A 14458-nucleotide genomic window follows, 5' to 3' on the forward strand; every position below is an offset into this window, starting at 1 on the left:
TTAGTAGATATTTATGAGCTCACATATGAGAATTAAATGCACATTATTAAGTAAACACACTAGTTCCCAGTTCTTGGAGTATGAAACATATTTGATAAAATTTTGTTGACTTAGTCTGTGTGAGTAGCTGACCTGATATGATGTGATGTGGGGTATATATGTGGGGGAGGGGCAGCATGCAAAATCACTACTTTACATTCTCCACAGAAATAGGGAAAATGCCACTTATACTTAGCCATGCTAGACCAAGGGTTAAAGTGAGAATTCAGTGTGCTGGCACATATTTGTTTATATCACATAAGGGCACAGCACGAATATGCTTTGAAGTGATTATTGCTGTGGTAAAATACTGAAAATATATATATATATATATACAATCCAATGTGACATGGGAGAGTGAAGATCTAAATGAAAGCAGAGTGTGCATATTGTTTTTACATTGCACCTGCCAGTCAAGCTGAAATTTTATGAAGAACTGAGAAACAATTTTCACTCATGTACATGATACCATGTAGGTCATATTCTTTTATGTAAATCTCTTTCACTTGGGTGTTTAAATTCCAATATAAATGTAGTTCTAAAAAGTATGGCTTTTACTTCTTTCTCTCTTTAATTCATCCTGAGTTTTGGAGAGCAGATGTTTTACTGAGCGTTACACCTGCAAGGGGCGTTGTTTGAGTAGGTGTTGGAACACGAGTGGCATCTGTTTTGGATCAGGGTGGTTTTGTAGGGAGCACTCCTTCCTCCATCCTGCTCTGTCCCGCAAGCATGAGGCAGGGGGACCAGGGCTTGGAAGATGTGTATTAATTCACAAGTGAAATTAAACAGAAAAGATAAAAGGGTCTAGTTTCCCCCCTTGGGTGAATCTAGACCTCCATTAGCTTTAAGCGTGTTTTGTTTCACATCTCCATAGAACTAATTGACAAATTCCATATTTTTGCATCCATTTTCCCCAAATATCCAATGTTTTCTGTTATGAAAATCTCTCTTTGTCAGTTAATTATAACTTTGGACAGAGTTTTATGTATATTATTTTCCCTTTCTATAGACATATGATCAATAGCATTCCTGGACTTTGCCAGGACACATCATTGTTGACTTTCAGCCTGGGAAAGAAACAGAACAAAGCAAAACAAAACCAAAAATCCCAAATGCACATATCGCTTGTCCATAATTATTCCTACAGTAGCAGACAATAGCAGGTGAAGTAAACATGGGACACTCCAGGTCATCTGTTAAATGTTTCCTTATTTACTATTTATGAAAGTTTCATTAAAGTGACATAGCTTATTTTCATTATTTACAATTTGGCTAAGATAAATACATTATTACTAATTAAGCCTAGTGATTTTTCTTTTTAGTTCTGAAAAATCCATTTATGACAAAACATACACTTTAAAAGATTGGGGAATTAGGGACTCAAGCAGGTGAAAGAGTTTGTATTACCTTAATCAGTTATTCATTTAATAATTACATCATCCACAGTTGTAGCAGGAAACAGAAATCTCAGACAAGATAATTGAAGAGAGTTTAATGGAGGGACTAATTACTAAGGTGAGGGCAGGGTTAAGTGATAAGAGCAAAAGGTGGTGAAAGAACTCAGTTCTAGCAACCTCATCTTGCATTTGAACTTTCTTATCAAGCATAATATGTTTAAAATCGAAGTTGTATTCCCTCTCCCAGATGGGCTTCAGTTGCCACCTCTTCATCACAGTTGAAGGCAATTTCAGACTTCAGGTTTCTCAAGCTCCGCATCATTGAATCACCTCTGATTCCGCCCTTTTTGCCTCACTCTATATCTAATCAATCAGGAAATTCCGTTGACTCTACCTTCACAATAGTCCCAGAATCAGAACCATTTTTACCACGTCTACTGTTCCAATACCAAGGGCCAAGCTTGGATTACCTGGACAACAGCCTCTTAGGTGGTCTCCCTAATTGAGCCCTTGCTCCCTAACAGATTAATTTCAAAACTCGCTGTAATCACTTTAAAGTGTGAATCAGATCCTGTCACTTCTGTGCTCAAAACCCTGCAATTGTTCACACCTCACTCACTCACAGCCCCAAGGGCTCCATGGAGCCTGGCCCTGTTTCTTCTTGGATTTCATCTGCTTCTTCTGTCCTCTTCTCTCAGTACGCTCCAGCCATTCTGACCTTTTCTTTGAACAAGTCATCTCCTTGTCTAAGGGACTTTGTAGCCCCATGACCTTGGCCCAGAATGTTCTCCCACCCCTTCCCTCTGAAATTCACAAGGCTGTCTTACATATCCGCATTAAGATTTTGTTCAAATGTCATTTAAACAGGTTATTCTATCGTTTCTGGCTTTTACTGGTTCTGCTACAAAATTTGCTGTCCATCTAGTTGACTTCTCTTGCAACTAAACCACATTTTTTCTTGCTTGTTGCATTTACACTTTTTTTTTCCAGTGTCCTCTAGTGTCAGTATAACGTGTCTGAGTGTTTCTCTCCTGACTGAGACTCAGTCTGGATTCATGTTTTTCATCAATTCAAAAACATAGCTCTATGAATATTACCTCTTTCCTATTTTCTGTTTGCTTCTATCAGAGTTCCATTAAAATTTTACTGTAACTTGTCATTCTATCCTCCATGTCTTATAATTGACCCTTCAGAAATTCCCATTTTTGTCTCTTTACATTGCATGATGGATGAATTCTCTGGTGTTTACTAAATCTTACTTTAATTGTGTCTAATCTACTGTTTAATTTCTCTACTGAGTGTTTAATTTCAAAGACTGTATTTTTGACTATTATAAAATTTGTTGGAATTTTTTTTTCAAAACTGACTGGTCTTATTTCATACTGTCTTATTTAATAGTCTCTTCATGGAAGAAGTTCTATTAAAGTTCCACTACATCATGGTGGTTGTTTCTATTGATTTGTTCAAGGTAAAGTGTTAACTTATGTATTTTCTAGTTTCATAAACTCAAACTTGAAAACAATACATGATGATAGCAGTCTAGAGTTGATGAATAAATGAGTTTGGACACAGGACAGAAATAAACTCAGAACTTCTCCAAAGGGAAATGCTCTTGGTCTAACTACAAAAATGTTTCACCAATAAAGCCCTGAAATGGGACAAGTCTCAGGGCAAGTCAAGACCAACCCAAGAGAGACAAATTTCCTTCTGCTGCTGGTCATCTTCATCTATTTTTTTTTGTTAAAGTCCACCAATTTTTGAAGTAGTAACCCTTGGTTGCTCTTAGATTTTTTGTGGAACTTAGATTTAATTCACTCTGCTTGCCCCTGGCTTCATCCCTTTTGTCTGCTTCTGGAATAACTACTATAGTTCTGGGTTACTGACACTAACAGTCCTTTCCCCAACTCTGCCAGGGTTTTGTCTCAGTTTCTGGCCCCTGTGGGTATTTGCAAACCCAACTGTACATTTAAAGAATATTTGCTATCTATTTCAGTAGTTGCAGGCTGTATGACCTTCCATATTAAGGTATTACAATGTGCTGGACCGTCTACACATTATGTGTTCTCTCATCATGGAAATGAATAAAAATTCATCGTCTGATTTATCTCCATATATCTTTTTAAACAAACAGCAGTTAAAGCATCACTCACTTGATTTGGGGCATAAATAGAGAAAAAGACAGAATTATAACAAAGGAACTGAAAATTTTTCATAACCCTAGGTATAAGCAAGGGAGCATGGACTATATGCCAGTGTCACCCATGTGTGTCCCAAGAAGAAAAGATCCAAATCCAGTAGAAAAGATCATCCTCTAACCCATCTCATTTTTGCTGGATCCAATGATTTCTGCCTTCACAGATTTTTTTTCTTTTCACTACCAAAACCATTCTACACTTCTCTTTTGATCAACATTTAAGTCCTTCTATAATATCTTAGCAACAATTAGGTCTATAAAATATAACAGGGTTGGGAGACTACTCAAGAGCGATGCACATGTGCGCTTTCGGCTGTGCTGATCACTGGGGAGTAATCTCTGGAGAGCAACTTCTTTTGAGCATACTGATATGTAACAGTTTGCATCCTAAATCTACAGGAAGCATTAACTGCTCAAATGTCTGAAATTATGACTCCATGAGCATTCAACAGAAATGATACAAGTACAGGCTTTCCTTTCTTGACCTAAGTAAAGCAGTTAGAGGAATAACCACATTGCTATGCTTTAAACTTTCACGAAAACCATACACCTAAACCCATTCCTGATGCCTACCATGATCCTGTTGGTCATGAGCCAACTGTTCATGCTCATTTCATGGAAAAGAACTCTCAGAAAAATCAGAACCTGCAGCAAACAGACATTTAAAAACCTGGCTCCAACAGCTATCCTGTTGATAAACAGTAACTACAAGGGTATCATATTTTAAATTTTAGATCAGAATATATGCTTTAAATTATGGCATTTTACATTATACACAGTATGATAATGAATTAAATGTGTAACACACATATCTTGAGAACATCAATCCTGATGAAAGGAAAAGATGTCACAAGCTAAAGGAAAAGTGAAACTTGTCACTTTAAGATAAAAATTATAGCTACTATAATGACTAATTTCAATTAGGATAAAATCTAAAATGGACCAGCTACTACACTGCAATTAAGAAATGGAGAACACTTTGTATACAGACACCAAATTCTATTGTCCTAACATTCTATGAATTGTAGCTGCCCTCCAGAAATAAAACAGGCTGTCCTATGAATCCAACTGAGGAAAGTTAAAATTTCAAATGAAAAAAGGCTTTAGAAATGATCTAAGAAAAATGCCTCCACTTTATCTGCTTTACCTTTATGCAAGCTATACAATGTCAAAATCTTAAGTGAATATGTCCAAAAAATACTGATTGAACATCTGTGGGATAAAACTCTACATATCCTCAAAAACCCATGTTCTTATCTGAACTCCTATATTATCCCCAAATGAAATTACTAAGACAAAAAGGATATATAATAGATGGGAAGTGTATGGCCAGACTATAAATGTAGAGAAATTCAGACAAGGAAATCAATGAGTGATGAGTGGGAAAGGTAGACTAATGTGGAGTTTTGATGGATGGCCACCCTTGGATTGACAAGATCACGGGTCCTATCAGGTGAGAGGAAAAACATTATGAAGTCAAAGCCAAAGATGTGAGAAGAGTGTAGGGAGAAGACTGTCAGACATGGCTGTCATGCAGCGGGCAGTCAACAGTACTACAGTCCTGCACACTGCTCTCAACTCCAGGAAACATGATTTATATTGTGTCCTATGTGAACAGCACCTCCTGGAGGTGTGCAAAGTGGTGACCCTGGTTAAGTAATATACAAAGTAACAAGTGGATGCTTCACTAAAAGGGATTCTGTGAAATAAGGGAGCAAAATTCTAAACACATTTAGATAGATTCAGTCCATGTTAGTATACCAAAGTATGGGAGAAGTCCCAAATGGGAAAACTGCATAAACCAGCATATCTTGGATTTGGGTTTTCTCCTCCCCTCCATAAAATCCCTATTAATATTTCTTAGAATCAGGGTTCTAAAACACACTTTAGAAAATACTGAGCTAACTTTATAAAAGGTCTTCAAAGTCAAGTTGCATCTTGATAAAGAGAAAAATGAGGAACCACTGAAGCTTTTACTGAAGAAACGACAGCAGGAAAGCTATTTAAAAACAAAACAAAACAAAAATCTGGCACAAATATCAAAAGTAGATTAAAGCAGCAGATCTGAGAATTTTGAGAGTGAAACACTGCTTAACATCTTTCAGGGAGCAAACTTAGTTAACCCAATGAACAATAAATTCACATTGTTAATAATCAAGTTATTTTAAAGGCACCTTTTAAACAAATTCTTTTTAAGAGCTACTTTTCAGAAAATACAACTTTCAGTCATAAATTTATCAGGTCTTTACAGTAGTGATACCAGTTTACAGTTAGAGGGTATAATCTCAGATTTCACAATGTAAGCAAGCACTGGTCCATTCAAAACCATCCTTACACGTTCCTCCAGAGGCCCAGGTGACTTTAATATTAATACAAAACAGGTATCCTGAATTTTGAGATTCCACATTGTTGGAAGTTATTGTACTTAGAAATACCAAATAATATTCTTACCGAAGAGGTAACTAAAAACACTACATACTGCTTAGAATAATTAACAGTCCCAGTCCTGTTTTTATATATAAAATAGCTTTAAAAGAATATGGTGAAAAGTCTCTTCCACAGTTTACCTGGATCTCTCTGCCAGAAATCTTTATTAATTTAGATTTCCACAAGCATTAGTAAATTGTAACTTATGATTCCTAAATATATCCTAAAGCATAACCAACAAGCCTAAGTTTTTGGAAAAAATGAACAAAAAACTTCAGCACAGTCTTGAGATGGACTTGTTTTGAAATTAATTTCATCATAAAATGTACTTTAAAAACAGATACAGGCTATTTACTACAGTGTCATAAGTAAAGCAAAAACAATTGCATTTTAAATCTGCTCTTAAATAGAAAGAAATCCATATGGGGTACACAGCACTAGATAAAATGGTTAAAAAAGTCAGATCAGTTTACTTCAAATGGACCCTACAGTATATTTGTACTGAACTACATAAACTGTTATTTAATATTTACATATAATAGCAGTTAACTTCTGTTTTCTTGCACAGATGATAAATTACCGATTAGTCTTATATCATTATCTTATATCTGAAAGGTCATTAAGGACAAACCTGCTGTTTTTGGAAAGAATAACTACTTGTTAACTGAAATTAATAAGGTATACTACTTATCCATCAATTTATGTCTTTTTAATTTGAAGGAACATCCAAAGTCTTCCCTTCTTACAAAAATTAAGCGCTAGACTAAGGTATAAATGTACAGTACTGTACTGACACAGCATGCATTATGTTTACATTAATGAGCCCCCTGTTCAAGCCATTTCGAAATGGTAGACACTGGGGCACAAAAAAGAGAAGAACATTCTGTGTCTAGGACTTTATAGCACTTAATAACTAACTTAATAAATAACTGTAGATGGATCTTTTGAAAGACTGCACACAGATAACAAAAATATTTTCAATTTGCCAGTTTTACAACTGTCATAGAAATCACCAAATCCCAAATCAAACTTGGCTATAACAGTCCAAACTACTTGAAAACACTAACTCTCCCATGTTCAAAATCAAATACATCTATGCCATCCTTCCCATTTATAAAGGCATCTCTACTATGTAACGTAATTTTAACCTAGATATAAATTCAGGGTCAGTGTTTCTCAAGATGCTGACTCCTCGAACCCACCCCAGATCTGCTGAATCAGATTTGCAGGGGCAACACCAGGGGACCTGCAGTTTCAGCAACTCCCCAAGGCGGTCCTCGTGCACACATACAGGAGAACCACCACCTTCCCTGTGAGATTTATAACAAGGTTTTGGATTTTGAAAACTAAAATCTCATTTGGGACCTTTTAAAACTAAATTTCATTACATACCAAATGAATATTTCAAAAAGACTTAGGTAATAAATATGCTGTGGCAGAAAAACAAATGCATTAAAAAATCACAGCAGAAATTAAAAGAAGAAACTTTTAAGTATAGGCCACTTTATTTTTAACTCAAGTTAAAACATCCTCTAATCATTTCAAAGACCAACAGTTCTTTCAGAATAAAATTCTTAACTTAAAGATCATCCAATCCATCATATTAACAATACAATATTTCAAATATGATCAAATTCATTTACTCAGCTGTTAACAAAATCAGGGTATGAACTGTTTACATTACACCAAATAGAGGCAATTATTAAATTTATAAAGTTAAATCCAAACAAAACTGTTTATAATCTACTATTAAATTTACTCTGGTCAGAAACTGATTTTTCATAAACTTATATAACTTTCATATACTTACATACACATGTGTAATGGAAAGAGCAATGAAGCAAAACCTAGAAGCCACCTAGAGCTCAGTTCTGGTTAATCCAGCTGCTGGCCAGATTCTATGACCTTAGGGCCTAGACAAATTATTTCACCTACCTAAGAAAAAGGAAGGCACAGCTATCTATTTTACTCACTTCACAGAAATATTTATTGTGAAAATCAAATGAGATAGTATTTAATACATTCTATAATACTGTAAAGCATTTTTTAAATCAAAGGCATTATCATTAAAATTTAAGAGGCATTGTCTTTAGGTGCCTGCTGTAAAACAGGCTATCACAGAAACAATGAACATAAAAATCGATCTTTTGGATGCAATTAGATATTGGACATTATTGTGTAAATCCTATAAATTACAAATATAAAACATAGGAATTCAATTCAATTATCTGCCCTATGTTCCCATTTATATAGACCTATTTCTTGTGTAAAAACAGAAATGAAATTAGATGCACCATGAATTGTTAACTGTCAAAACTGGTCAGTAAGTATATTATTCTCTCTACTTTGACATGTTGTACAATTTCCACAATAAAAATTTTAACAAGGCAATGATGTATGTGTGTGTACCTAAAACGTTTATAAAAGCTAAAAAATAAATCTTTTAAAGTTTCTGGGGAAAATTTTTCCCTTAACTATTGTATCATTTTCCTTCAACGTTACTTCAGATTGTATGTATTCCAAAATAAGCTACTCTCACAGTGCCCTTCTATACATCATGATACTTACTAGAAAATAGTTATTCCCTTTCAACTGGGCAATACTCTTACCCAAGCTGCAAAAAATTAATTCTTAAGTTTCTGCTTCCTGATCTCATTCATTACAAAATTCCAGATTTAAAAAGTGAAAATGACCAGTTTCAATTGTATGCATGTGTAAAAACGTAAGGAAAAAAGGGACACTTTTCTGTTACTAACGACCACCAATGGTCTAATTAGCCATTCCTCTTAAAACTTGTTGACCTAAGCAATTCAATTCACATGGTAAGAGGATGTTTCATCCAAAACAAAGTTAATCTGTCAGAATAAACTGGTAAAAATAACCCACAAAACAAGGATTCTATCAAAGTATGCATAATGATATGTAATCACTCTGCATACATCAACCTAATTGCTCAAATAATGTCCTTTAACCTGGCACCATATTCTACAGATTGACGAGCATAAACCACCTTTCATCTCAAGCGGATTTTTTAGTTTAATAAAACTATCTATAGCTCAATAGCTTATGCGCACAAAAGTCTATGTAAAAACTGCAAGTGCGGAATTAAAACTTAAATGCAGACAGAAACGGTACTATCTTGTGGTTTGTAATTAAAGCTATATTTGGGTAATATCCACACATTAATTTATTCATTACTTGAAAAGCTAAATCTTTTTTTCTTTATGTTACACCTGCAGTCATAATCATCAAAAAGTACCCTGTGTCTAAAGAGTTAGAGTACCTTAAATTTTTGATATGGGGGGAGGGGGGCAGGAGAGAACAAGTGGGCAAGGAAAGAAATTTCACCCATTCAGCTGTCACTACGGCATTTGTTTTCTAAGCATTAAAAACTCCATTTATTTTTATATGAGACACATTTGAGAAGAGCCATACGCAGAAACCACTTTTTCCAATATGGTCTTCAACAACTTTGAATGTAAGTACTCCAGCTGGAAGTCCTCATTTGTATTATGTAAAAACAATTGTAAAACTCGCAAACCATAAAAGGAAAGCTGTCAGAAGATGAAAAGCAAAAAACGAATTACTATACCTTATTCAAACAAGCTTAATTTTTTGCATGTTTACTTTACAATCTGCTAATAGCACTTGAAGCTAAAAACATTTATAAAACCACTATCATGCTGGTAGGTACCCTAACTTAGTGGCGATGGCTAGTTTTAAATAAACATCTATTTATGATGAAGCTATTACTTTCCTTACTTCTTTTCCTAAGTAGATCCACACTATCTTTGCCCCCACTATTTTATTATAAGCACAAATCAAATCTAGTTTATTGCTTCATCTCAGAGTTCTAGATTAAATTCCAAGCTTCCATTAAAAAAAACCATGATTTCCCATACAAATGCAGAAATCCCACCTTCAGAGTGAGGAATTACAGAATACAAGAAAATGAAGACAATTTCACCTTATGCATCTAAATGGGGGTGCCAGTAAAGACAATTGCAATAAAAATCAAGAAGGCATAACTTTCACCATTTTAATAAAAGAAAATGCCGAAATTTTAAAGGTGGCGCTCTGTCCTCAACTCACCCGATTGTGAGTCACTTTTGCAGACTATATGGTAGGAAACAACAGTTACTTTTCAAAGTTACACCCAAGCCAAAATCAAGAGAGATCCACCCTTAATTACAGCAATTTAACTGTCTCATGCGAAGTAAGGTACAAACTACTAAAACATCCCCCTGAAATCACGGCCAAATCAAACCCATTTCATATACTAGTTTTTCAAATATGCCCTTTAAGGAAAATGTTTCATTTAGTTCAAATTTGAACTCACCAGGACAAAAAAGAAGAAAAAGAGGGCGAGGGAGATCCAAGTGAAACGCTCAAGTACAAAAGGCAGATTCTCCTCCAATCCCTCTAATTCCCCCAATTCGCCTCTGCCACACACAAGGGCAGGGAGTCTGGGGAAGGCTGGCAGGAGGGCAAGCAATGAAGGCCCTTCATTCACTCACGTGGGCCACCATCCAAAGGGTTACACACCCTCTCCCCGAAGAAAGCCTCATACAAAGCAGATCCTTACAAGTACTTCTTATTATAAAATACACCCACGCTGAACAAGAGCTTTATTTTAAAATAAGACTGTCTTCAGGTGGGGGAGGTTAAACACAACAAAGGCTTCCATGTTGAAAGGCGGACGGTCCACATATATGCAGATATCCACACTCATATGAACAAAAATCCATATAACTGATTTATCATGAACAGCAGTCGATACCAACAGAAGCCATTAAATGATTAAGAAACCCAGAAAAGTAGCATGCACAGCTTATGCATAGCGAAAGGTGGCTGTCTGCTGCGCTCTAACCCCAGGAAAGGCAAATACACGCCCGCAGAGATCGGTCGACCCCTCCGCAGATTTAAAGACCCCCCTCTGCACCTCTCGCCCTTCCTTCAGCGCCAAGCACCGCGGCACCGCAAAGGATGCGAGCACTCCCAGCGCTGCGAGTCCCGCAGAAAACTGGTGAATGAAATGAGCACAGAGACCAACCCGGCTAGTGACCGTGGCGCAGACCAGGGGTCGCTAACTAGCTTAGCCACCGGATTCTCCCGCAGGAAGGAATAAAGGGAGCACACCCCACAACACCGCAAATGGAACGCGGTTCTTTCTCACTGACCCTTCCCAAAAAGAAGTGGAGGACGCAGGGTTTTTTTTCCTCCCTTTCTTTTAAACTAAGTCTAAAAAAGCGAATAGGAAGCAACCGTGAACATCCTGGGGGGCCAGACAGGAGACGCCGGGAGAAAGGCGAGGCAATTCGCCAACTCCCGGGGAATCACCGTCCGGTGTGACACGCATCAATCAACCGGCCCGGGCCGGGGGCCAACGCGGGCCCCACTCTCCGCCTGCGGAGCGCCAGTGGGGCCAAAGCCGGGGGTTAGAGGGGTGACCCTCCCGGGGCGCGGGGAAACAGTGCTGGGCACCGCTGCCCTCAAGGTCACCAGGCGCCGGGGCGGGGGCGACCGGCGGCAGGATGGGCTATGGCGCGGCCGAGGAGGCTGGGAGAAGCCAAAGAACTGCGGGTGCAGACGCGAAGTCCCACCACCGAGCCCCTTCCCTCGGGCCCTGAGCGGAGACTACTGGCCGGACACAGCGCTGGGGCGCACGCATAAGAACCCGCTCACCTTTACGGTTTCCCGGGGCAGGCACGGCGGGAGACCACTGCAAGGGGCCCCCCGAACGCCCCCGCCAACTTCTCCGGAATCCGCGCGGTCCGCGGAGCACCCAGCTGTCAGGATCCCCGCCGCGCCGCCCCGACCTCAGCGTTCCGCCCGGCCTCCCCCGCAGGTGACCTGCCCCGCCGCCCCCGCCGCGGGCGGGCGGCGGCCGACACTCACCTCGCCCGGCAGCAGGAACCGTTTTCTGAGGAGGAAAGGAAGGGGAGGCTGCAGGAGGGTCGGGAGAGGGGGCGGCGAGGACAGCGGGAAGCGCAGAAAAGGGGGGCTCGGTCCTCCGCGCGTCGCAAGGAGGCTCGCAGGACTCCGGGCGCCACGCGGAGGTTCGGTTGCACCTCGAGGATAAGGCGGCCGTGGAGCCGAGAGGCTCGGCGTCCACCAGCCGGGGCTCCCTACTCACGCTGCACTGTGAGGAGGCGGAGGAGGAGGCGGCGGCGGCGGAGTAGGCGGCGCCCGGCCCGGCCCGGCCCGCGCCCAGAGTCCGGCAGCCGCCGAGTGGCCGCCCGAGGCCCCGCAGGACCCGCCTCCTGGGCTCCGCAGAGCCGCACACAGGGCGCGCCGCGCTCACCACGGGCAGCTCCGCCGGCCTCACGCCGCCGTCCGCAACAGCAGCAGCGGGCGGAGTGCAGCCCCTTCGTGAGCACCGCAGCCCGGTCCGCCCCAGGAGAGGCCCGCGGCCCCCGGGAAGCGGACAGTCGAGCACAAGGGGGCTTCGCGAAGCTTCGGGCAGGGGCCCCGTTTGCACCGGGTGGCCCGCAAGATTGCCGGGGGAGACAGGGGAGGAGAACTCACCCGTTCCGGTCTGGCGCTCCCTTTTCTCCACACCTTCACGTCTCCCGCTCCACGCTGGCAGCGCAGCGAGTGCCAATGCCGCCGCCGCCGCCGAGCCTCGCGCCGCCTCCGCCACCGCCGCCGCCTTGGCTAGGCGCGATCACGTGACGCGGCCCGCGGGCAGCCTGGGGGCGGGCAGGGACGCGCGCGCGGAGGAAGCGCGGCTAGGACGGAGACTAGGGGCCGAGCGGCGCGGAGAGGACGTTTAAGGGGAGGACCCGGCGAGCGCGCCGCCGGCAGTCGAGCGCGCCCCCGGCGATTAGACCTTGCCGCGGGGTGGGGAAAGGGTGGCCCGAGTGAGGGGCGGGGGGACTCGCGCCTCCGCGCGCCCCTCCCTCTCTTCCTTCGCCTAACGCCTCTGCCGGCCGCTGCCCCAGCCCCCTCCCGCTCGCACCTTTCCTCCGGCCGCTGCCAGGGATTGGCTGAGAGGCTGTGACGTCCGTGTTTCCATGACGTATCAGGGCGGGGGGGAAGGAGGGGGGGCGGGGGGGAAGGAGGGGGGGCGGGGGGGAAGGAGGGGGGGCGGGGGGGAAGGAGGGGGATGTGCTCTTGACATGCAAAATTAGCACCGGGCAAGATAGCACCATTTTTACTCTTTAATCACTGTTAAGAAATTGGTCGGTGGGTACAATAGCCCTTCCTGACACTATTTCAAAACATCTTAACAGAAGAACAGATTAACTGTTCAAAACGGCTTAGAGACATTTAAGAATCACTGGCTTTCGTCCAACTTTTCCTCCAAGGAAGTCGCAGTAGAAAATTGAATTATGTATTCTACTTTAATCAAGAATTTGACATTCACGTAATATATGACTCATTGCTATAGTGCACTAGCAAAATGGATAATAGATTAAACTAGAATCTGTTCACTTTGTGGGTTTATTGAAGTTCCAAATAATAAAATATACTCTCTTAAAGTGTTGTGGTCATGAAAAATTACTCAGCGTCTTCATTTCAGATCATGATTTCAGTAGAGTTTTCATTTATGTAGATTATATACACATATATCCCAGAACATATTTATATGCATTTTAATGAAATGTGAGTCACATATAATAAGATATTTTTGCTGTCATAGTCAAGATGATTGTACTGTGTAGTATGATTTTTATATTTTCATTCTTCAAATAGAAAGCAATATATAAATAACTGTACACATTACATTAGGAAACTCATTTTTTTCTCCCAGAAGTTTAGCACTGAAATCTTAATGGCATATTTTTCATTGTAAAAATCAAGAAAATATTTGATTGCTTAATTAGCATTTCCTAAAAAAGTGAAACTACTTAAATTTGAAGATGCCACTGTATATAATAAAACCAAATCCTTTTAATCTTAGAACTCACTTATTCTATGGATATAATTGATCCAGTGATATATCACTGCATAATAATAATATAATAATTCAATTTATTTTTAAATATTTAATCTTACAAATGTATTTTAATAAGTTTTGAATATCTTTTTTAGTTCCAATGCAAATTTATAAACGTATTTAAATCCTATGGCCAGTTACTCTTTGGGATGTTAACATTGTTTGAAGATAGGCCATGTATTCAGAGTAATGTATTTTGTAAACTATTAAAGTATATTCCTTTTAGGGGCATAAATCTAAACTACTGACATCTTTTCTGATAAGCTGATCAATTCAATATGAACTAGCCCTGTATAACTCATGGAGATAGCTTTCTAAAATTCTCAGTGTAATTAAGTGTAAAGGGAAACACTGGGATCTTTATTTCCTCAAGAATTCTGTCACACGCCTCTAGCAATAGTACAAAATAGAGACATACCAACAGCAACATATTTTTAAAACCATATTTTCCAAAATATG

At 40.3% G+C, this 14458-nt stretch overlaps 1 long non-coding RNA gene across 1 annotated transcript in view; it reads right to left on the minus strand.

Annotated features, from left to right (window-relative positions):
- Window positions 1-13072, minus strand: part of LOC141579554 (uncharacterized) — an 87499-nt gene extending 74427 nt beyond the window's left edge. Inside the window, exon 1 of the long non-coding RNA XR_012511129.1 lies at window positions 12586-13072. This is a non-coding gene — a long non-coding RNA (uncharacterized LOC141579554). The remainder of the gene's footprint in view (window positions 1-12585) is intronic.
- Between the last annotated feature and the right edge of the window lie 1386 nt (window positions 13073-14458).

This window comes from Camelus bactrianus, chromosome 13 (genome assembly GCF_048773025.1).
Source record: "Camelus bactrianus isolate YW-2024 breed Bactrian camel chromosome 13, ASM4877302v1, whole genome shotgun sequence".
Lineage (NCBI taxonomy): Eukaryota > Metazoa > Chordata > Mammalia > Artiodactyla > Camelidae > Camelus > Camelus bactrianus.